At 39.4% G+C, this 22359-nt stretch overlaps 1 protein-coding gene across 3 annotated transcripts in view; it reads left to right on the forward strand.

Annotated features, from left to right (window-relative positions):
* MID1 (midline 1) overlaps positions 1-22359 on the forward strand; it is a 372089-nt gene that overhangs the window by 192006 nt on the left and 157724 nt on the right. For 2 of the 3 annotated variants that reach the window (XM_037055570.1, XM_037055573.1), the window contains exon 1: positions 12690-12967. The exons of the other annotated variant lie outside the window; for it this stretch is intronic. The gene's annotated coding sequence lies outside the window, so the exon portion shown is untranslated. Of the gene's footprint in view, positions 1-12689; positions 12968-22359 lie in introns of those variants that run through there. 3 annotated transcript variants of the gene reach the window in all.

Consider the following 22359-nt stretch of genomic DNA (forward strand, 5'->3'; position numbering starts at 1 on the left):
CTTATTGGGGCTCCCTTGTATGTTACTTCCTGTTTCTCCCTTGCTGCCTTTAAGACTCTTTCTTTGTCTTGGAATTTTGCCATTTGAATGATGTTGTATCTTGAAGTGGGCCTCTTTGGGTTCCTCTTGATTGGGACTCTGTGATTCCTGGATTTGTGTGATTTTTTTCTCTCATCAAATTAGGGAAGTTTTCCATCATTACTTTTTCAAATAGGTTTTTTTATCCCTTGTTCTTCTTCTCCTTCTGGTATCCCTATTATTTGAATATTATTGTGTTTCATATTGTCTTGCATTTCTCTTAATCCCTCTTCATTCTTCCTGAGCCCCTTTTCCTTTTCTTGCTCTTTCTGGGAGGTTTTTCTACTTTGTTATCCAACTCGCTGATCCTATCTTCTACTTCATCGATCCTGCTTTTGATTCCTTCAACTGTGTTCTTCAGTTCAGAAACTGCATTCTTCATTTCCTCTTGGCCTTTGCTGATAGTTTCTATTTCCTTTTTCATGTTGATATAGTTTGCAGTGAGTTCATCGTAGTTCCCCTGTAGTTTCTGATAGTTCATTGTGAGCTCTTTGAATTTCCTGATTACCAGTGCTTTGAATTCAATATCTGATAGTTGACTTGCCTCTATTTCATCTAACATTCTTTCTGAGGCTTCCTCCTTTTCTTTCATTTGGGGATTGTTTCTTTTTCTTTCCATTGTTTTTGAGATTCTTCTTGTTTGCCTCAGATTCTTAAATTGATCTGTTCTGACTCCCGGGGTTTATGGTGTGAACTTCTGTGGTAAAATAACCGCATTTGCAGAAAATCTTAAGAAACCAGTAAGATGGCCTCTGACTTCTTGAGCTTTTGACATTCAACCACCAGAGGCTGCTCTGAGACCATTATCTTCATTTCACTCTGGGTCTAGTCCTAATGGGGAAACCTGTAAGGACTGATTTGGCTTCTATTGCTTTGAATTGTCCTTGCTCAGTCCAGTTCCCTGGTGGTCTGTTGTTGGAGTGTATGATTAATTAGAGTCAAGAGGAGATGCCAAAAGAAGGCAGAAACTACACATTACTTTTTTGCCCTCCTATTTATTTTTAAACTCTCAATCTTGTTTTATTTCTTTTACGTAAAAGAGAATTGGGCAAGTCTCTCCTACTGCCATTTGCTAACTTTTAATAATTTTTTACCTGTTACTATGTTTTCAGAAGATTTCTGAACATTTTTTAAAAACGTTTGTTCAATAATATTTAGTTCTATATGGTTTCTGTTCTTGTACATTTTACCAGGATTTTATTGTTGCTTCCATGCTGTTCCCTCTGTTTTATTTTTTAAAAATTTTTGTCTTTCTCCTTTAAGTCTTTATCTAACAAAACAAACCAAAACTTAAATAGAGTATCTGTAGTTAAGTAAGAGGAATTAAAAATGGTTTTGGTGCCTGTAATGTATTTTGTATTTAATCTTGGACAACTAAGCAGAGATATAGTTTCTTCACATGATATTGTTTTTAGCCTTTGCACGCAAAGGCATGATCTAGGTAGACACTGATCAGCCTTAAAAAAAAAGCAACTGTTTTTGAGTTAATGTTAAATATGGCACCCTAAGCCACCCTAAGCAGTATACTTCCATTAAAATAAGTTACTACCAAAAATGTAAACTTTAGACCCATGGCAAATACCAAATTACTAGTTTTATAGCAGGCAAAGTCATCAGTATATAGATGATCTGGAAATTTTCAACACTACATTTCCTAAATTCTAGACTTAGTTTTCTCAAAATTCCATATACGATTGGAAAAGGTATAATTTAGGTGTGTCTTCTTAAATATTCCTCATTTTCTATTCATTGCAGGAAAAATCAATTGAACTTGAAGGAAAGTGAATACCAATTTCACTCATTTTATTTATAGTATAAGATACAAATTTTAAGATTTTTTTTACCCTGAAATGAAATTCTTGAGATGCCATGAAATACTCCTAATGTTTGGTGATGTTATATTCATAGAATGGAACAATCCTTAGAAGTGTTTGAATGTTTGATATTTTACCTTCAGTGTAATCACAACGATAGAACTTCTTACCCTAATAAATTCATGACTAAAGTAGGATACAAAGTTGCTTGTATTTTTAGGCACAATAATGGCAGTCATATATATAAATTGGTCCATATTTCACTAGATGCTTTGTTAAATATGGAGTGCCTATGAAAGTGCCAGATTTCTTCTCTGTGGCAGGTTCTGCTTTTTAACTTGCCCCAACTAAGGAGAGAACCAGAAGTCACTTGCCCATGAGTAATACCTTATTAAACCATCATATTTTCATGTGGTATATTTTTCTCCCGATTTGTATGCCTGACAGTTTACTTCCTAAATATTACATTTGAGCTGAGCCAAAAAAAATACCCACTGAAGTAACATTAGGTCAGCTTTGTGGGATGCATTAGCAGCCTGTCTGAACAAAGACGAGGAACTCAGGCACAGAAACTCATCACATGGCCCTGGCCCTGAGAGCCTTGCAGATGCATTGCATGACTCATTGTTAAACAGGCCGAGAACAGACAAATTCCAGGCAAGTGAAGCATCTGCTGATCCAACTACAGTTAGGTAAGTTTCATGATATTTATCTTACTTGCTTTTCCTTGAGGAACTTCCCAATTTCCAACAGCTCCTGAACACCACATGCCAAAAGCACAGAGCAACTGTATTATGATACAACTGTTAGGGTTAAACACAGGCACTTGAATTAGTATAACCCTCAGGCCAGTTACACTTCACTAAATTGCATAGGCTTTTAAATACCTGCACTAATTTTTTTTAAAATGTATCCATAGCAACCTCTTTGTCAAGGGAATATTTACCTGAAAGGATACACATCTTTTCAAAGAAACAGGGAGACATAAAACCATATTAGTTAACTGTGGATGATATTATTTGGGTTTAAATTTAATTAGGGGCATGATTCAGGAGGAAATGGGACTTTTAAGAAATCTTTAGCATGTTTCTTCCCAGTAGAGTGTGTTTTCATGCCTTCTTTATCACCAAAAGGTTTTTATGTATAGGACTTTTATTAAAATACCATGAAATAACTTTGGGTTCCAGATATTTAAGAAAAAATAATAGCCCTTCTCTTCTTCTTGCCCATAGCATGCCTACCACTTTCTTAGAAAGCTCCTTTGCTTAGCATACACCATGGTTATTATCCTGAGACTTCTGTTGCACATGGATCTTTGGTGGTCACTTCATGAGTATTTGTTATCTGACAGGACACAGGATCATGTAAAAGTCCACAGCCCTTCTCTTGTGAGGTGACCTGATTTAACTCATCCTGTTTCTAAGACACTCTCTCTGATGGAATAACCTTTCATTTGGTCATGTTATATGACATTGGCTGCAGGGAAAATCCAGCCAGGTGAAGTGGGAGGCTTTCTAATACTATCCAGTGATAAATTGAGGTAAGTTAAAGGAGGACTTTAGAACTAAGGAACCTGCAAATCTCAACTACTCCCATCTCTTGGGTAAGGAGTGTCAGGAAGGAAAATATTCCTCTACTCTCTTAGGTTTACTCACTGGGGTCTGTGAATTAAACTAACAAAAGCCAGAATAACAAGATAAAAGGCACACAAAAAATATTTACATGCACAGGAGATCACAGAAAAGGAATGAAACTCAAAAAAGCTGTTAGGCTCAAAGACTTATATGCCCTTTTCACAAAAAAAGAGGATCTGGGCTTCATGGGGAGACAAAATGTCAGGAAGTGACCAGGAGGTGGATATATATGGTTAGAAGATAATAGAAGATAAGGGGTATTTTGTAAGATCTGTTTATGCATATTCATCTTGGCATTGACACTCCATCTTCAATGATAGAATCACTCTTTTCTCTGTGGTATGGGGGGCACCTCCCTCAAAGGGAAATCTATGCCCTGATTTTAGGCAGGTAACAGGGGGGCAGAGAACTCTTTCTGCATTTGTTGGTTCTCAGTTGCCTTCTGCTCAAACTAATCCTGAAGCCAAAGTGGCATATTTTGGGGTAGCATATTCTGACCCTCTTCAGTAGGTAAATATACCAAACTTGAAGTTCATATTAGCTAGTGTTAGTCAGGGCTGGCTTCATAGGCAAGCATGCAGGCACACAAGGCCCAAGTTTGGTTTAATGATTGGCTGAGTGGGTGTGGCTGCCTTCCAATAAAACTTTATTTATGGACATGGAAATTTTAATTTCATACACCTTGTACATGATATGAAATAGAATTCTTTTGATTTTTTTCCAACTATTTTAAAAATGCTGAGTGATTCTCAGCTGGTGACTACACAGTAACAGATGGTGGGCAGAATTTGGCCTGAGAGCCTGAGTTTGCAGGCCCCTGATCTAGAGAGGTGGTTCTTAAACCAGCATCATCATCCCTACCTGGGAACTTGTCAGAAATGCACATTTCCAGGTCTTACCCCAGACCTGCTGAATCAGAAACTCTGTGGTAGGGCCCAGTAATTGTGTTTTAACAAGTCCTCCAGCAGATTCTGATGCTTGCTAAATTTGTGAACCACTGATCTAGTCTTACCTATGATTCTCAATCTTGGCTGTTCATTCTAATTCTTTAGTGGAGCTTTTTAAAAATCTCCCCACCAAAGCCCAGCCCAGATCAATTAAACCAGAGTCTCTGTGGGTGATGCCAAGACACCAGTATATTTTAAATCTCTTCCAAGTGATTTCAGTAAGCAGACAAGGCAAACTAATGCTTTCACTGTACAAATAAGGAAACTGAAGCTCACAGAGTATAAGCATCTTGCTTGAGATACATAACAATGAAAAATAAATATGGCACAATCCACGTTTACTTCTTTAGATATGTGAACATTAAAATACTGTTTGGTTATGGAATGTGTTTGCCAGAAGCTTCAGGGGTCATGTTATCTTTTATTACTAGCACTGATTAATTAAAAGCACATTGGAAACATACCCTAAATAAAATGAAGGCTTGCTTTAGAAACTTGTTAGGCCAGACAATGTGACTATAATTGGAAGAAATAACTGCGCAGAGGCTGAGGACAATCCCATCTGTAAGCACTTTGGGGCTGAGGTGACACCTTCAAGATTGTGGTGGAGGACAAAGCCTGGAGCTACTTGCCAACGTGTCTGAGCAATTGTTTCCTGTTCCATATATGGAACATACTGAGAAGTCATAGCCTTAAATGTCATTAATGACACTGGAAAACCAACAGTTACATGCTTATGATGGGTTTTATGACTCTAGGACTCCTGTGCCTTGGGCATTTTTTAAAGGGAACTTTAAGATGATGAATGCTTTGTTCTTCTTAGCAAAGGTTTCACCATATCTGTGCAATCCACGGAAGGAAGAACACAGGCTATGTACCCAAAATAGAGCTGGGGAAAGTGAGGCATGAATAGAAACTGAGTCATGTGATCATTGCAAGTGGAGGTATACAAATATACAACCAACCACGGGATGTTTTTATTGTTTTAGTAGTTACCTGCTCATAGTACAGGTTATAATTTTTGATCATTTACTGTGTGCTGTGTTCTCATAGTTCTGTGTTTAAGGGCATGTTTTCTGGAGCCAATCAGCCTGAGTGCATAAACCAAATCTGTAACCCCCTAGCTTAATGAACTTGGCAAGTCACTTTGCCTCAGTTTTCTCTCCTAGAAAATGGAGATAATAATAGTACCTATTTTCATAGGAGTAAAGGAGAATTAAATGTGCTCACAAGTGTCTGGTACCTAGTAAGTACTCAGTAAATGTTAAGTGATATTGTTAAACAAAAATAGGACTTTTTCAAATTTCAAAAAGAAATAATGATATTGTTAAACAAATCACTGGGTTCAAATCACAATAACTTTGATGGAGAATAAGCTGATGGGTCATATTCATACAGTTAAATGACCAAGATGGTATTTGGACTGGGGCTGTTTTTCGAATCAGTGCTCCTAGCCACCATGCTATACTGCATTAATTGGGATGAATTAACCATAGGCAATCTTTTCTTTTCATGTATAATATAAATTTTGGGGGTTGTTTCACATATCCCTGGGCCCTCTTTTTATCTGGCTGATTTTACAATGTCTCCGACTCCTCTTCTCACAGGAAATTGAAGAAGAGAGGGAGATGGCCCTTCCTCCTAACAGCTCTCCCTGAAGTTGTCTTCATCTCAGTAAATGGTGACTCCAGGTTTTTCAGCTGTTGCAGCAAAAAACCTGAAAGTTGTCCTAGTCTCCTCCTCACTTTATCTGACACATTCACTCCATCAGCAAATCACTTTGTCTCTACTGTCACAAAATATCCGGAATCTACACACATCTCCCCACCTCCACTGCCACACCTATCCCAATCCACCCTATATTAATTGACCATACAGGTGTGGGTATATTTATGGGCTCTTGACTCTGTTCCATTGATCTATATGTCTGTTTTTATGCTGGTACCATGATGTTTTGATTACTATAAGCTCGTGGTATACCTTGATATCAGGTAGCGTGATGCCTCCAACTTTGTTCTTCTTTCTTAAGATTGCTGTGGCTCTTTGGTGTCTTTTGTGGTTTCTTACATAAATTTTAGGGTTATTTCTTCTAGTTCTGTGGGAAATGCCATTGGAATTTTGATAGGCATTGCATTGGTAGTACGGACATTTAATGATGTTGATCCTTCCTATTCATGAGTATGGTTTATTCTTCCACTTATTTGTATATTCTTCAATTTCTTTCTTTAATGTCTTATAATTGCCCATGTACATGTCTTTTACCTTCTTGGTTAAATTTAGATCCTAGGTATTTTTTTCAATGCAACTATAAATTGTATTATGTGGAATTCTCAGTTTTAAATTACCTTATCTCAATTTTTATACCTCCAACCTTCCAGTGTTGCAGTTAAGAAGCAATAACCAATCTATTATTTATAAAGAAAAGAGTCTCCTACTGACAGGTTTTTAAATGATCATTATTAATTTCCACAATTTAGTAAGCATTCATTAAACCATATACTCTGTGCTTGCTGTTATAGGGACATACAGTAGTCCCTTGGCTAGGCTATTATACCCAGTTATTCAATCAAACTTTAATTTGAGTGTTACTGTGAAGATACTTTGTAGATATGGTTAACATGTATAATCAATTGACTTTAAGTAAAGGAGATTATCTCGGATAATGTGCTTGGGCCTCCAGTCAGTTGAAGGCCTTAGTAAAACTGAGGTTTCCCTGAAGAAGAAATTTTGCCAAAACTATATGATGAGCTCCTGCCAGTCTGCCCTATGGATGTCAGACTTACCAGTCCTCATAGTCACATGAGCCAAGTCCTTAAAGTAAATCTCAGTATATGTTATATATTCTTCTGATTCTATTTCTCTGGAAAATCCTGACTAACCCTGACCTAAGAATCTAGGAAAGGGGTTAATAACACAAGTAAAAATTAAATTATTATAATGATTTTCCTCTTACAAATTTAAGCACAAAGTTATGGTAAAAAATAGGTGATTCAGAAATTGAAGAATTAACCTTGGGAAGTAGGATATTGTATTGACATGAAGCCATATGTAACTGATAAATAAAAACAAGAAAATGTAAAAATATTTTACCTTTAAAAGCATAAAATTTTTAATAGCAAACTTTAATTAAAATTTAAAATAATGTGATTTATTTTAATTTCTTGATTTTCAAGTAAGGAAACATCAAGCTCAATTTATTTGAAACCTCAGTTGATGACCAGTTAGTCAGTTCTGTACTGTCTGAAAGTTTGCTCTTAGGGTTTATTCTCCTAAAGAATTCCTTACAGTGTGACTATTTGTTCTACATTTGTATTCACAGATTTGTTCCCTTCTTTTCAGAATCTGCCATCCAAAACATTCATACAGCAAGCAATAGCTACAAAAAACTTTCCCATCTATGAGTTTGTCTTAGTCCCTATAGGATGTGACAACAAAGTACCATAGACTGGGTGGCTTATAAACAGTAGAACTTTATTTTTCATAGTTCTGGCAGCTGAGGGGTTCCAAAATCAAGGCTCCGACATATTTACTGTGTCTTGAGAGTCCACTTCCAGCTTCAGATGGAAGCTGTGTCCTCTCATGGTAGAAGGGAAAACAGAGCTCTCTGTGGGATCTGTTACAAGGGCACTAATCCCAATCATGAGGGCTCCACCCTCATGACCTAAACACCTCCCAAAGACACTACCTTGTAATTCCATCCCATTGGGTGTTAGGATTTCAACACATGAATTTGGTGGAGGAGGGGACACAAACATTCAGTCCATAATTTGCCCAACTGTCCACTGAAAAGTCTTGGGCTTAGAGATGTCAATTAGTTTATCTGTAGTTCATCAGCCAATTTACCAGCCAAATGTGCACTAAAAATGAACCCCAAATTGCATTTGCCACCTCTGCTTCTGGTATGTCACATTGCTTTCATTAACCAACTTAAAAAAACTGACTTAATGAGTACTTGTACTCAGTGAGTAGAAACTTGTTCCTTTTTTGTGACATCCAGTAAGAATTATAGGTGGGGATTTTTTTCTAAACAGAAACTTGTGTTGTTGACAATTCAAATTACCTTCACTAATCATTTCAAATACAATATCTCTCAAATTTTCCTTTGCTACCCTAAGTATAAAACAACTGGGCTTCTGGAACTTCTTTTTTTTAATTTTATTTAATTATTTTTCAAGTACAGTTTTCTATCTATTACTCCCATCCCACCCACCCCCTGCTTCCCCCTCCCATTTCCACCCTTCTTAGTTGTTGTCCATGTATCCTTTATATTTGTTCCTCTAAATCCCTCCCCTATTTCCCCTGAAATTCCCTCCCCTCTCCCCTCTGGTCCCTGTCCCCCTGTTCTCTATTTCAGTGCCTTTGGTTATATTTTGCTTGCTTGTTTGTTTTGTTGTTTAGCTTCCTGTTAAAGGTGAGATCATATGGTATGGAACTTCTGAAGGAGAATAAACATACTCTTTCTATAGCCTCCAAAGACTGCACCCTTGCATCAGGCACACTGTTCAGGTTGCTGAATAGAAAACTTCATTGAGTGTGATGATGTGTTGCGACACATATTTCAGTAAATTATATGAAGTTACTGATATCATTTTTGTATTTATACAAATGCTAATCCCATATGTGTTGACCTATTAGAACACTGAAAGAGGTGGCATAAGTACTGCTAGTTATCTTCCAAGATGCCATACCAATGTCCATCCATAACCGGTAGAACCTGGGAAGGACCACCTGGCCAGGGACCTATTACATTTGTTGTGGAGGTCTGTTTATAACCAAACCTGCACATAACAACACAGGGGTATCATCTAGGCTGCTTTTTTTTAATGGAAGATGTATCAAGACTACAGTATCCCTTCAGCTGACATTTACAAATGCTGTTAATCACAGACTGAGCAACAGAATACCCCTTTCTTCAATGAATTTGCTTATTCTGTTTCCAATATGTGGATCTAATTCTCACTTAATGAACAATTCACAAGGGCCACTTATTTAATTAGAAATATTTTAAAATTATATTATTTATAAATGAAAAATTATTTATTTACACTATTTGATTTTCTTGGGAGTTTACTGAATAGTTTCCAGATACAGCATATTTTACAATAAAAAACAGAGTACTTCTAATCCTAAATTTTAAGTTTGATTCCTGGTACAGCAATTTATAGCAATAAATGTTGAGTTATCTACTTTGCCTAAATGATCCAATCTGTTCATTTTAGCCTACAGTTTTAATGCCTACTTTTTAGTATTTTTGTGGAGATTAAAAGGTGCACATTTGCGAAGTGCCTGGCAAAAAGGCTTGGCTCATAGTAGGTACTCATAAGTGGTATTTGTTCATTACATCACCATTAGCATTATGGTCTTTATGTATTATGAGATGATAGAGATAACCATCATCAGTTACTACCTCTTACCAGAAGAGATGCTCTTTCGTATACCTACTAGAGATTATCATATATATTTGCCCTAGAGACTTGTAAGCTGTAACTGATAAGATTTATAATATTATAGACACAAAAATATATGGTACCTTCATATAAAAATATAACAAACATACTGTCTCACAAGTACAGTGTGCATGAAAAACTGAGGTTCTGTTTTAGAAGGCTGGTCTCTTCTCTTCTACTCTGACCTGGATATGGCTCAGCTGTGGGAGTGTTAGGATACAAGATAGCATTATGCTTATTGTCTTCATAAGTACAGAATAAATGTACTAAATTATGGTAAAGAGGTAACCTTAGCAGTTTAGTTTTCCAAGAAATTCTCTTCCCTTTTTAAATGTGGTAGTGGCAGCAGTCTGATTGGTATTCATGTCTCAGAGAAGCTGCACATTGCATTTCATTTTCTTATTACACGTGTTTGTCAACCAACTACATCAGAGGTCCAGTGTAAGTGGCTGGGGTTACTAAGATGAATAGGACACCTTTATTACCCTTGAGAGTTTTATAGGTTGGTAGGAGAAACAGACTCCAGGATATAAGATTATAGGACAGCATAGCAGTAAAACAGTAGAGATGTATCATGGTTTGCTCAAGCTGGTGCTTACCATCTCCTGACTCAGAACAGCTGATTCCAACTCTGTTTTCCCTCGGTGTCCTCACTGAGGGAAAGGAGACAACGTTTACACCTTGGAAATTGGCAAAAGCTACAACAAATTTTGGCTTTTATTTTTCTTGAGAACTAGTTGTTAAACATTCACCAGCACACCAGTGAGTGTCTACAAACTGCTTTATGGGCATAGAGTAGAGAAAAGATTAATTTGTCCTAGGGCATTTGGGGAAACCACAAGAGTGGTGACATTTGACCTTGTAGGATGGTGGTGGAGTGGGCCAAAGGAGAAGAAAAATGGGGGAAACTTTAAAAGGACACAATGATTGCAGGCAGCTATCCCAGCTCATTTACCTTTGAGGTGATGATAGCAGAAGGAAAATGCAGTCGCAAGAAGCTTCCATTGATAAAGTGATAAATAGATGTGCCTTGGGATTTAACTCCAGTGATATTTTATAGCAGCAGCTCTGGGTAGCTCTCTGTGTCCTGGGTTTGAGGGCATACCTAAGGGCAAGATTAGGTGCAGTATATCTCAAAGTGGACCAGAGTCCTTTGGCAGTGGGTTAAAATGCTGATTCCCAAACTCCTCCTCAGACCTACTGACCAGATTCCCTTGGAGCAGTAGTAGGGGTTCAGGGAATTGCATTTTTAACAATCTCCCAGACGTTTCCTTGAGTATTCAAGTTTGAGAACCAGCATCTCAAAGCTGGTACATCAGTGGTTCTCAATGGGGCACGATTTGGCCCCCCAGGGAACATTTGATCGAATATTATTGATCACCATGACTATGGGAGCACTACTGGCATCTAGTGGGCTGAGGCCATGGCTGCTAAGCACCCCACAATGCACAGTGTAGCCCCCACCACAGAGAGTGATCTGACCCCAAAAGGCAGTAGTGCCGAGGTGGAGAAACCCTGATCTAGGTCAGAATGAAAAGCTCTGAAGTAAATACCAGAAGAGGATGGAAGTCAGCTTGTGCCTCCAGGTGTATCGTAGTCTACTAAAGTCGGGGCTGGGAAGAGGTTATTGACCTCCATGCCCAGATATTGGGCTGCCAGATTTTCATAGACCTGGGCACAGCTCACATCTATTGAACCCAAGCAGATGACACTCCCGAAGCTGCCAATTCATTATTTGCTAAGTTGTTTTTTTCTCTCTGATACCAAAAATTTAAGAATATTTATTGAATTCTCACAACATTTTGGCCAATTCTTTGGGAGAAAAACCTGCCACTAGTGCTATACCAAGTAGTCTGTGCTCTGCTTGCACTTTTTTGAAATCAGAAAGGTAGATTTGCATTGAAATCACATTGGCTAAGAACTGAATGGAGTTACTGTTTATGTGGAGTTAAGAAGACAAACTTTGGAAATTCTTTTCAAGTCTATGTTTAAGTTTCTAAAAAGCCAGCTTTCCTCTCATTCTCTTTGAGATGATGTTAATAAATTGTCCAGATCAAACCTGTAGATAAGATGAACCATAGTGAATGACAATCCCACTTATTTTACTTATTTAGATTTTTTCTTAACCAAACCTCAGTGTTTATTTTACTAATAACAATTTTATTATCTAAAATTATGCCTTGGGCCCTCAACACAGATTCTTGTTCATCTGCTGCATTTCAACAGGTTTGTGTGCACATCCTTTAAGATTTATTTTTCTTAGAGGATATAGAGTTCATCTATAGGGAAATGAGGCAGGTGACACACCCGCTCCTTTGATTGCTTGTTTCAGTTAAGGTGTACTACCTAACCATTTGGTTTCCTTCCCCCCCCCCCCGTAACTTTGCAGGTATAGGACTTTGGGTGCAAAGTTTTCAAAATTGGGTTGGGTCCTAAGTAGTTACACTTTCCTGGCTGAAATAATTCTGCACCTTCCAAATGTTTTTATGTTTTTAGGGAGCTCTTAAAGGCAAGGCCTCAAGGTCCGAAGCAAGTTAAGCTTTTGAGCAGACCCAGAGCTGTGAAATAAGAATAGTACTCATCTTTTATTTTTGGAGCTTTGGGCAATGTTTCCAGCCGCTTCCAGTCATTTAAATCTTGCTAGTTCTCTAATCCTCGCAGAGGCAGCCTCTCTGGCTCCCAGGGTCCACCCCTTCCTCCTGATTGGCTGGGCTCCTCCACAGGCCCACACCACCCACCTACGACGTCTCTGAGACCCGATTTGAAATAGGATCCAGGCGGTCCTCGCTTCCTTGCTCCCGACTTTTCATAGGCTGGGGGAGAAAAGCTTGAGAAACTTGACATTGCCTTGGGCAGAGTGCATGTAGCAACAGATCAAAGGAAAAGCGGAAGAAAACGTGCTCTTTGCTGCCTGTGGATCTCGCTGAGTTGCTTTTGTCTTGCGGGCTTCTGCTGGGTTTGGTGTTTCCCCTCTGAAGACCGCAGCGTGGGCTTCGAGGCAGCTCACTCCCTGCCGGATGGGTCATGGAATTCTAAACATGAGGCAGGTAGGCTGCAGGGGCTGCACTGGTGGGTGGAGAGGGAGGGCGCAATTTGGGATCCCTGGGATGTTATTCTCGGAACGCTTGCTGGATTAACAGATGCTTCACCAAGGCGGTCTGTTTGGCTTAAAGACGGGGCTACATTTTCCTAAGGGAACCAAAGAATCAGATTTCCTGAGGTGTACCCCTCTACCCCTTCAATTCCCTCCTCTCCGCCCCTTCCCACTTTTTCCTTTACTGGTGATTGGTGATGTCAGACATTCATTGTAAAGGGCTTAAAAGCGGTTTGTAGAATATGTAAATCAACTCCAGTTTGCAGTCCCTGGAATGTATTGTGCAGGGTCTATCTCGAGCTTTTAGCTTGTATCCTATGCTTTGGGTTAGAATAAAGACAACTGAATATTCTGAAAAAGAATTACACGGGGCCTCTTATCTCATTTTGGCTCCCCGTTCTCAGCACTTGCTGGTTTTATGGCTGAGAAGGCGGAACCAGCTCAAAATGAGCACAGACAGCCCTTCCAGAAAAATGCAGATCTGTTTTTCTGTTCTAGCAGTTTTGAAACTGTATTGCTTCTGGACGTGAGAAGACAACCCTGAAAGTAGTGAAGGCAGAGAAAGGGCTAAGGGACTACTTAAATGAGTCTTTGAAAAGAATTTACACCAGCAGCTTCTTCCATGACTCCAGAGCATGATGATAAAATTTCTTATCAGCCCAGGCAGAGTTTTACAGCTTTGCCATTAAGAAAAAGAAAAAAAGTGGGTGTAGGACACTGAGAACAAGGTGTAATTTACAACTCAGTCACAGTTATGGAAGGATCTTATGTCAATATTTAAATATCAAGATCAATACTCATAAGGGGAAGACAGGTCTGGAATAAAACATGCCAGTAGGCTGGCAAGGGCAGAGAATTACAAGAGGAGTAATTGCTTTTGCCAGCTCTGAGTGAATATGGGTAGGAAAAGTTAGCATCTTCATTTTTTCTTCTAAATTCCCCCACCAGCCACCCCTGCATGCTTTGGGGGAAGTAATTTACATAGGAAGCAAAGTTTCCATTTAGGGGCCTCGGGCTTTTGGTTTAGAACTTCCTGCCTCTTCCCTACAGCCTAGGGGGGGTGAAGTGGAGCCAGTGGTCAGGCACGAAGACCTCTGCCCTCTTGCCTCCTTGCTTGCTTTGTAAATTTCAGTGAGTTCAGAAAAAGACAGCCAGATGAGCAAGTGTCCTGTGTTTGCAATGAATTGCCTTTGCCTTGCTTGTGACTGGGGCTGAGGCTCAGGTTCTTTAAGTTCTGCAAACCCACAGTCCCACCCCGTTCTTTTTATATTGAGCAACCAGATGGGATGGGGACAAGGAATAAGAGGCCTAAATGGAAAGGATTTAACAGGAAAATGAGGAACGTATAACATTTTTGACAAAGGTCCTTGACTGGAACAAAGAAGCCATTTGATCTTGTGTGGAACCACCTGTCCTCTCCTTGATGGTGTCTGAGCTCAATTTTCAGAATCTGTGTTCCCACACAGTTCCTCTGGAGCAGTGGTACTCCTCGTGCTGGAGGCCAAAGGCATGCTATCCAGAGCTTGGCATGATTTTTACCATGCCTAGCTCATTGTGGCATTCATGTGGATTGGAATTCAGCCCAGTGTTGAAGTGTTAAGGGTACACATGTAGTAACTTCTTAGTTATCTGATGAATGGGCACCTTTTTATCCCACAGCTCTGTACATCTCAGAAATTTTTGGTTTGGTTTAGTACTTGGAAAGAGGGTGGGATGAGGCAGAGTACAAGGGAAGAAAGGAAGCAAGACGGGCGGGGGGGGGGGAGTCATTACTCATCCAACAAATCTGGGAGTCCAGTGTCTCGGGAATCTAACACATTGTTCCAAGACAGAACAAGAATGTAGAAGGGAGTGACATGGTGGAGATATTGGTATGGATTAATCCTAACGTTATTTGAGTTTCTCTTGGGGAAAAACTGACTGTTGCATCCAGGCAGAGTGGATCATACCTACCAGCCAATTTGTCAGCTCAGCCCTGCAGCCCCACTGGACTCACAGGGTTAACTCTCAAACAGGTCCGTGTGTCATCAGCTCAGCAATGAAATCCAATCTGTTCACTGAGAAGTGATCGGTCCCTAGAGCTACACAAATGCTGAACAATGGCGTGGTAGCCGAGAGACCCTTGGCACTGACTACCACAGTGCACTGACTAGCCACAGTGCATAGCCAGAAACAGCAGAATTAGAAAACTGCTTGATTGATGATGAGATTCAGAAGGGTTTTACCTTCTGCCAGGTTGGCAGAGAAATAGTGGTGTAGAGGTGTAGTGTTCTTTGAACATTCCTAAGGTCATGCCAAGTTAGTCCAAGAGAAAAGTATAAACCTGATTTGCCCTTTTCAGGAAGTAATTTTAAAGTGCTGGCCAACTTTTCTCTGTACTCTGATCATAAGTGGGAAACTTTCCTGAAACTTCCTTGGGAAGGAATTTGCCATGTTCCCAGGCAAAAGGAAAGGCACGGCCACCTGTTCTAGAAGCCCAGCCAAAAACAACAGGTTTGCCTGTGGCATTCCCACAACTGCAAATATCCTCTCCAAATAGCACACCACCCATTGCCTGTATACATGAGAAGAACAAATAATTCTTTCTCTATCTGGAAAAAAATCAGGTTTTCTAGACAAAATTGCCTGCCAGACACATTTTGTCTTTTTAATATCCTGATGACTTTAGAAACTACACCAAGAGAAGAAGGTGTGTACTATTTCTAATGGACTAAAACAAATTGCTGCAGTTGCCTTACAGTGTGAAGGGAAAAAGAAGGTAGCTACCCAGTGCAGCTGCTAAATTCTTGCAAAGACAGGATGGTGCCATTATAAAGAAGCTGTGACTTAGTTTGATTAGCTTGGTTTGCATTCTTTAGATTGGAATTAAAATGCCCAAGGACATCTGGTTTAATAATGAATGTCTTTGTATTAATCTTTCCTTTGAGGATTAGACAGTCCTTTACAAACACAATCTATTTATTCTCTGCCACATCCCCAGGAGAGAACGAGGTGGCAATTTGATCCTCATTGAACAAACGGTGAGGTGAAGTCAGAGAAAGGTGAAGTATAAAGATACACAGCAAGTTAGGTGCAAGTCTGAGGGTGTATACTACCCACCCAGAAAAACAAACTACCTGGGCAGCCTTGGAATTACCCAGTGATAGTCTAGGGATTAAAACAGAACTCTCCTGCATGTCCTGTTTCTTACTCTGTAACCAACACATAGTATCCCAAGTATGTTTTATGATTTGCTTCATTTGAAAGTCAAGCCTGTAAAAGTTTAAAAGGCATTTCCGTTCTCATTTGTCCCAGCATTGAGATCAGGCAGCTTTTATGACATCAAATAGAAAGATACCATAACTAACTAGAATTTCAAATATGTATTTGAGAAATGTTTCCTTTCAGCAGACTAAGTTTGTGCATGTGGTGTGGAGGTCCAGTATCTTTAATACACATTAGAATTTCCATTTCTTCCCTGCTATCTCTCCTTTGCAGGGAACGTTATAACCACAAGACTTACCATCAAATTAAAGATCCTTATTGGTTGATTTGAAATATTTTTTGAGTTATCCTCTTCTTGCCATTTGTTATGACCTACATTAGTAGTTTGCTTGGCTATGGACCACATAGGCTGCAAGCAAATCCTGTAATTGGTAGTTGCATGTTATCCGCAGACATTCCAGCAAGTTTTAGGGCTAAGCGTGTATGTGGATCTCATGGCTTTGATCCCTTGTGTGGTAAATAGACATCCAAGGTAGCTATGGCAACCTGGGCTGTGCACTGGTGAAGGAGGGGAAGGGATTTGGTCACTGAACAAAGAGTAATTTTTTTTTAATTAGAAAAAGGTGGAGCCGATCAGGACATTTTAAAACCCACATTATTTGACAATCCCAGTTGACCCAAATCATTTGTATTTTTCTTGATGGGCAAGAAGAATTAATGACTGACTATAACTGGAGTATTTTGCAGATGTAACTTGGATGCTTTTTAATCAGGTGGTTGCTGTTTTCAAGAAGCAACTTATAAAATAAAAGGGAAGCCTAACATATTATACCAGTATCGCTATTGTACTTAGTGTGAATGTTTTCATTTTCAGTTTGGTGGCATTTTAAAGAGAAAAGACTACAGTCTGATTGGCTGGTGTGTATTTCAGTTATCCACCTGCAGAGGTCAGGCTTGAAGTGTCTATAATGGAAGGCCAGGCAGTGGACGCCACTTCTGGGAGGCATCAGACTCAGAGGGAATTGCTCTGCTTATTTTGAACAATTAGTTAGCAATTCTTTAATCTGTGACCAAAGCCACGATGAAAACGAGTTCATTCAAGGGGGAGAATATCTAATACTCTGTCATTAAAGAAAGGGCTAGAAAGCCAGGTCAAACTGGAATCCAATCTCCATTTAGATATGGGACAGTTTATTAACATGACTCTTTCTGGCTCATTATCAATTTTTATTTCACATGAAACTAGAAGGATTTTTGCCCAGTTTTATGAAGTGGCATGCTCTAGAAATTTCTTTAAACAAAAGGACAAAATATTAGGAACCTCTCAAAATCCATGAGATTTTTTTTCCCTCCAGAGGAAAATAATCTGTTGACACAGATCAGGAGCTCAAAAATTTGAAATGCTAAAAAAATACTTAGAGGGGGCTTTCCTAAAAACAAACCAACAACAAAAACCCCCCTAAGAACTTACCTGCTTTGTGCTATAAAATAGAAGTTCTGAGTAAAAAAGGCAAAAATATGGGAGAGGTGCTGATTATTTGTAGTACAAATGGCTCTGAAAGTTTTATATACACACAGTCAACTGTTAATGATGAATACAATGCAAAGGTTCTCCTTCATTTCTTTTATCATTCAAGGATTAATATATTCATTAGTTCATTCAATAAAGCTACTTTAAATGATATTATCATTTAGCCAGGCCACTTTTAGGCTACAAATGTGATTTTGGTATGGTTCCTCCCCTCAAAAAGCTTTTGTAAGATCTGGTATATAGTTTATTGTACTGATAGCACAGTGTAAATTATTCATGGGGAAAATGCCTGCTTATTTATGACTATGTTTGTCTGGATAAGAATCTGCTTGATAAATTGATCATAGCCAAGACTTTACTGAACTTAGGAGACTTGAGAAATTATTTGTAATTGTAAAATTTAGCTAGTTTTAGCCAAATTAATTTGTATAAGTTTATGAATTCCTAGTTAAATTTGTCATAATTATTAAATAGTAATTTAAATAATTTTCCTTAATAGAGAAAAATCACTCATAGAAAGTTTCTAATATAAGAATGCATTCTACCCGACTTCCAGCGAAGATGGAGGCATAGATGGAAACACTACCTCCTTGCACAATCAAATTTAAGGAAAACAAAGATTTAGAAACAAAAACACAACCAAAACAGACAGAACATTGAACTGTATGGAAGTTCGACAACAACAAACCTTTCATCCAAACCAAGAGGGGCAGAGTCTGCAGCCAGCAGAGAGGGGTCATGGCAGGGAAAAGCAGTGGCTGCCCCACTAACCCAGGCGCACAGGCGGCGGTTGGCAGATCTCAGGCATGGGGTGACAATGGGCAGACCCAGTGAGGGCTCAAGGCAGCTGGCTGACCGCAGTCACACATTCATACGCAGATAAACCAAGTGAAAAACGGACGGTGAGACAGACAGGGCCCCAGCGCCAGGAAATAAAGCCTAAAAGCACTAATTGAAAAAACTTTCGGGATTTGAGGTGCTGGGAGAGGCTCCCAGCCTCACAGGAGAGTTCGTTAAAGAGACCCACAGGATCCTAGAATGTACACAAGCCCACCCACCTTGGAACCAGCACCAGAAGGGCCCAATTTGCTTCTGGGAAGCAGCAGAGGGGACCGAAATCCAAGAGAGAGTGGAACAAATGCCATTTCTCCTTCTCTGACCCCACCCCCAGTCACGACCCAGCGACTGGATTGACCCACTCTGGTGAACACCTGAGATTTCACCCCTCATATGTAACAGGTGCAAACAGACCAAAATATGGCTCAAGCAGAAGAACAGCTCAAAGCCCCAGAGCCAATACTTCTAAGCGACCAAGACATAGCCAGCCAGCCTATCAGATGCACAGTTCAAAATACTGGTGATCAGGATGCTCACAGAACTGGTTGATTTTAGTTGCAAATTAGGTGAAAAAAATGAAGGCTACACTAAGTGAAATATGCAAAATGCACAGGGAACCAATAGTGATGGAAAGAAAACTGGGACTCAAATTAATGGAGTGGACCAGAAGGAAGAAAGAAACAACCAAACAGAAAAGAAGGAAGAAACAAGAATTCAGAAAAATGAGGAGAGGCTTAGGAACCTCCAGGACATCCTTAAACATTCCAACATCCAAATTATAGGGGTACCAGAAGAAGAGGAAGAGCAACAAGTGGAAAACTTATTTGAACAAATAATAAAAGAGAACTTCACCAATCTGGCAAAGGAAATAGACCTCCAGGAAGTCCGGGAGGCTGAGAGAGTCCCGAAGAAGGTGGACCCAAGAAGGAACCCACCAAGGCACATCATAATTACATTACCGAACATTAAAATGAAGGAGAGAATTCTAGAAGCAGCAAGAGATAAGGGGACAGTCATCTATAAAGGAGTTCCCATCAGACTGTCAGCGGATTTCTCAAAAGAGACCTTCCAGGCAAGAAGGGGCTAGAAAGAAGTATTCCAACTCATGAAATCCAAAGACCTATAGCCAAGACTGCTCTATCCAGCAAAGCTTTCATTTAGAATGGAAGGGCAGATAAAGTGCTTCTCAGATAAGGTCAAGTTCAAGGAGTTCATCATCACCAAGCCCTTATTATATGAAATGTTAAAGGGACTTATCTAAGAAAAAGAAGATAAAAAACATGAACAGTGAAAGGACAGCAAACTCACTAACAACCACACCTAAAACAAAAGCAAACTAAGCAGACAGGTAGATCAGGAGTAGAACCATAGAAATGGAGATCACATGGAGGGTTAGCAACAGGGGAGCGGGAGGAGGAGAAGAGGGGAAGAAGGTAAAGAAAATAGGTAGCAGAGACAGTGGGGAGAAAATAGACAGGTGGAGGGCAAGAGTAGTGTGGGAAATGTAGAAGCTAAAGAATTTATGACACATGGACATGGACTAAAGGGGGGGAATGTGGGGGGAGGGAGTGTGCAAGATGGAGGGGAATGAAGGGGGAGAAATGGGACAACTGTAATGGCATAAATCAATAAAATACATATTTTTAAAGAAGAGTGCATTCTACTCTAAGAGTTTATTGTTTGAAAATCAAAACATTTTCCAATGAGAAATCATGCCATGATTTGAGACAACCTCAAAACGCTATATAAAAAAATAATCAATCTGATTAATGACAGATTCAGTTATGAGTTTTGAGTCCATACCTCCATGTTACAAGAGATGGAACATAGAAGGAGAGAGAGTTGTCAAACTTTTGCTAACAGGCCAATCTTGGCAATATTTGAAATGGGAAGTTTGTAGTAGTTTTCACCCTTCATTCTCCATCCTTCAAATATCTTCTGGGCCCTACTGGGGTGTCTCCCCCAGTTCTAACTTAATATACAGTGAATTGGGTTTTTGTAATTGTCCACCCTTTCCTCTGCCACCTCCAACCCACACTCCTATTTCCTCTAGACAACCCAGATGTTGCGAGAGAAGCAACGTGGATGAGCTAAAGCTCATGACTCTTATTCCTTTAACCCTTAGGATGAATCTTTAATTAGGAAAATAGTGGGTAGTAGAGGCTGAAGCTACAAAAAATTCATGATTGCCCTTTTAGGGACATTATGTATGGGCAAGGTTGTGCCTTTGGCAGGCAGCACTTGCTGGTGTGCCTGCCAGTGGGGTCAGACCTGTTCACTTGTTGTTGTTTTTTTTATGTTCACTTGTTTTTTGTTTCTCAGCATCCTGGCTGAACTTCTGGATACATTGGGGTCTTTGTGAATGACAGCCAGAGAACCACAGGGGGGCTGGCCATGTGCGGGGAGTGATGGCATTTGGGGGTTTGGGTTGTTCATAAGTACATTCTTTGTAAGCTGAATAAGCTGAACACTGTCTATTTCGATTAGAATACATGGAAAGGAAATAGCTGGAGCCTCCTCTTATCCACAAAAGTAATTGAAGTGGTGTACGTATTTCCAGTTAATCCTTTGCCTATCGTGGGACTGAGTTACTCAAGAACAAAATTTACATCTTAATTACCTTTAAACCCCCATGTCCAAGCACAGTGCCTGGCACACAATAAGAATCACTAAATATTTTACAGGCACATGCTGGATGAAGTTTAGCAGGAAAGAGAATTGGAAATGCTTCTTAAGATCAGAGGAGATATGAGGAAGAAAGATCATTTGAAAACTTGGGAGAATAGCAAGGACTAAATAAATTGAAATTAGAGAAAAATTAAAATATATTGTAATTGCTTAACCATCTCCTCTGTTCAATTGTGTTTTGGGTGAGGGGACACAACCCAGAACATGGCAGGTAGCTTGGCTTATATTCCACATGATGTGGCTACAGAAATGGTTAAGAAATGTGATGTGCCTTTCAGTAGCTCAAAGCCTTAAAGCAAAGATAGAATCTGCTGTTTACTTTTATTGAACCCAACCTGATGTTTTAGACCTCTGGCCCATGTGCATTTGGTTTATTTTGCCAGGTAAGGGGCATGTCTAAGGTCACTCAGCAACTAAGAGATTGTTTCTAGAAGACTGAAGTCTTCCACTCACCATGCATATGGCGGCCACATTTTCTGCAGTAAAATTCAAGACATATGCCGGACAAAACATTTTCACTGCTTCTGGGTGTGACAGACAGACCATGTGAGAGTTATGGTCAAAATTATGAAATAAAAAAGTTTCTGAGACATTTAGTCATTTATGGAGACAACAGGACTAATACATTTTCAAAGGGTCCGTGAATTAGATGATATTATCTGTCACATGTCAAGTTGTGGAATGTGGCTTCAGTTGTATGTATTTTGAAGTGGTCTTCTCCAGACAATTAAGACAGAAGAAGCTGTTTGTGGACAAATGGAATTTGTTCAATGCCCTGCTGAGTTACCAATAACTAGGTGAATGGGTAGTTAAAGCAATATGTCAATGGAAGGCATCACCAAATATTAGAAATCTATTTGCACCAGATCAAGTCTTCTATAGGAGGTGAATTGAGAATTAAGACAGAGTACTAGTTAAAGGTTTAGTATCTGTATGCTGAAATTCTAGCACAGAGGAAGGCTTTACTTTCTGTCAGGGAGCAAAAGTATAAGCAAGTTTATGTCTAGAACCAGAGCCTTCTGCCCTCCTCTCCGCATCTTATTCTCTTTTGACTGTACCATATACCTTCTACTAAAATATAATTT

This window comes from Sturnira hondurensis, unplaced genomic scaffold (genome assembly GCF_014824575.4).
Source record: "Sturnira hondurensis isolate 20B ecotype Veracruz unplaced genomic scaffold, ASM1482457v3 Scaffold0008710, whole genome shotgun sequence".
In the NCBI taxonomy this organism is placed as follows: domain Eukaryota; kingdom Metazoa; phylum Chordata; class Mammalia; order Chiroptera; family Phyllostomidae; genus Sturnira; species Sturnira hondurensis.